General features: G+C 40.6%; 1 pseudogene; it reads right to left on the bottom strand.

Annotated features, from left to right (window-relative positions):
* Window positions 1-625: 625 nt before the first annotated feature.
* LOC101706124 (TGF-beta-activated kinase 1 and MAP3K7-binding protein 2 pseudogene) lies at window positions 626-3011 on the bottom strand (annotated as a pseudogene).

The raw sequence follows: 3011 nt of genomic DNA, 5'->3' as shown, positions 1-3011 counted from the left end.
TTGTGCATAGTTTCATTTCATTAATGCTTTTTAAAATTTTTATGGCATTGCTTCTTTCAGGTAAGGCTTAAAAAGGGACATTATTGTGCTTAACCGCTAAAAAGAAAAAAGAATTAGTTAACAAAAGTCTATTACACTATACATACAGAAATATAAGAAAATAATAAATCACTTAAAGTGACTTGAGAGATCTGTACAGTGGAAAAGCCTTGGGGTATTTCACTGTATGTTTGTACAAACAATGCATGCTGCTCTCCTTCCCCCTTCAGATCCTAGATGCTGGCTTCACAGAGACATTTTCAGGGAAGACAAACACAAGGCCAAGAGTACCACAGATTTGTGAAGTTCTTCCCCTATCCAATGGCACTTTGTAGAGGCAAACAATTTTTAAATAGTTAAACCTTGTTCCTTCTTTCCGTGTATGTAGTGTTTCACTGAAAGCTTTAAAAAAAAAAAAAAGCTACTGTTCCATTCTTTCCTCTTGGCAAAATTCAGTAGTGACAAGAGGGGGAAAAAAGTACTGGGAACACCTAGGCATTAACATAGTGAGAATTATCCATTAATGGGATACTAGTAACACTGTACATAGTTAGGCAGCAGGCAAACAAGTCTTTCAGCAGATTACCTTTCATGTGATGAATTTCAACTGCCCATGACATTATACTGAGGTATTATTAGCTCTGTGGACTGACATTTAACATTAGCACAACACCATCTCGTCACACCTTCAATCTGACAAAATCCTATGTAGCAGTGAAACTTTTCCCCGATGACAGATTGGTTTCTTGAACTTTAGATATGGTTTTAGAGAAGACATAGGGCTTTCTGGCTCAAGAAATGCTGTGGCATCTCACACTGTTCACAGCGGATTAAGGCTGGATGGTTCAAAAAAGTACAAGCAGTGCAATTCCACTGAGCCCCCTCATCATCTTCTGTGTCTTGAATCTTTGGTGTTTTGATGGTGGACCTTCGATCTTTGGGTTTTGGTGGCACAGGACCTACAAATCCAATATTGTCATAAAAGTTATGAATAGCGCTGGGATTAAAATGTGGTCCTCGAGCTTGAAAAGGGTCAATTTTTTTTGGTTAAGCAGTCGATGTCAATCTGGAGTTGTCTATTACAACTTCTTAACTGCTGCATTTCTTCAAGTGAAGGTATTTGGGATAGGAATTTGATCTTTTCAGGCGCCTTCAAGTTAGATTATTTTCCATTTCATTGACCTCAGATTTTAGTTTATCCAGCTTTTTCTTTTGAATCTCAAGTTCTCTTTGAAGTTGTTCCATTCTGGCCTTCTGGTGTACCAATAGAGCTTGTGTGTAGGCAGCATCATCAGATCCTATGCTCAATTTCCGTGCTTCACTTACTCTATCCACATGTGCTAACATAGGGTCCATGAGGTGCTGAATATTTTCTGTTTCTACATAATGATCAGGATGATTCAGAAGATTTGTAAGTTCAAAGGTAGGGGAAACAACCCCTGGTGAAACAGCAGGGGGTTTATTGGGAGAAACTGTAATTCTGAAAGTATATTTTGTATTGGGTTGAGTGACCACCACTTGAGGAGAAGTTGCAGAGTTACTGCCTATTGCTTGACTTTTGGGAGGATGGTGATGAATAAAGGTAGGATCCATGCTCACTTGCCCAGACATATTCCTGGAGGCAGCAGATGCCCCAGAGTTTGTGGATATGAAGACTAGGCTGATTGCGCATACCTGGTTCATCTCCTGTTGAGGCATTAGCTGAAATATAAACCTTAGGTTGACTATGGGAGATCATCTCATCAGTATTCAGGGGACTGGCAGCTATGTAAACAGTGGGCTGATTTCTATTTAAGGTCTGGCTGTTGACTGAAGAGGAAGTGCTAGATGTTCGAGGTCCAGAAGAACGCAATTTTGAAGAACTGTTTCTTTGTGGGGGTTCAAATTTGATTTCAATCTGGTTTTTTCGAGGTCCTGTTGAAATATCCTGAATGTTATACTGGCTATGGGTAGAAGATTGCGAGCTACCAGATGAATGAATTGTTGGTGGTTGTGGAGTAGTAGGTGAACTGATGGGCACGTAGACATGAGAGGTCTGGTGGCCTTGCTGACTTGGCTGTTGGGTTGAGGTATGTGGCAGAGGATTAGATGCAGGATAAGTAGTCCAGGGACCAGGCTGTGAAGGCTGATAAACTTGTTAAGGGTTCATGGGATTAAACTGAGATACCCAGCCAGAACGCTGCTGTGTCTGTCGAGTTGTACCACTAGGAGTTGTAATGTAAGGCCTAATGTAGATAGAATTTCCCTGTGGACTGTTAAGTACAGGTGGAAGTACACCATGTATGTGCAAAGATGTAGGAGTATTATGACCAGTCTGGATATTTGGAGCTAAGGTTACCCTAATGGGATTAAATCTGGGAGTTTGTTGAGAAAGGTTAGATGTTCCTTTGCTGCCTAAGTGAAATCCAAGATGTGGTACTGAATTTGAAGAACGAGATGTATTGGAGATTCCAAAAACATTAAAGCTTTGAGGAACTTGAGCTGGTGCTGTTTGTGGCTCCTGCTGAAATAGTTCATTGTTGGACTGACCACCTTGAAGTTGTCCATCACTAATGCTGTACGTTAGAGTTCTACTTCCATTCATTCTATTTCCTTCTCTTCCATGGTGGTAAACATTCTCTGATTGCAAGTCCAAGTTGAGAGAAGTCATGTGATTGCATAGACCAGAAATTCCAGAATCATCCAAAAAATTCAAGTCTCCTTCACCATAAAGATACCTTGTACTCTCCTGAGAGAGAACAGCACAGCAGGCCTCCAGGTTATTATTATTCTGTAACATGCACCTGGATACAACAACTTCAGGTACTTCAGGGAATTTTTGTCGCAGGTCATGTAAAACCTGAAAATCAATTTGGTGGCTTCCTTGGGCCATTCGTATATTGCCTGATGAGAACTATTTGTACAGTAGGCAATTCTAGGCCTTAGTGGAATTAGTACTCATCTCTTCTGTCCAAGCATTTTCCTTCGCCTCC

This window comes from Heterocephalus glaber, unplaced genomic scaffold, assembly GCF_053883595.1.
Source record: "Heterocephalus glaber isolate CG9 unplaced genomic scaffold, H.glaber_assembly_v1.0 deba00001460, whole genome shotgun sequence".
NCBI lineage: Eukaryota > Metazoa > Chordata > Mammalia > Rodentia > Bathyergidae > Heterocephalus > Heterocephalus glaber.
This window is presented reverse-complemented; position numbering and strand designations above follow the sequence as displayed.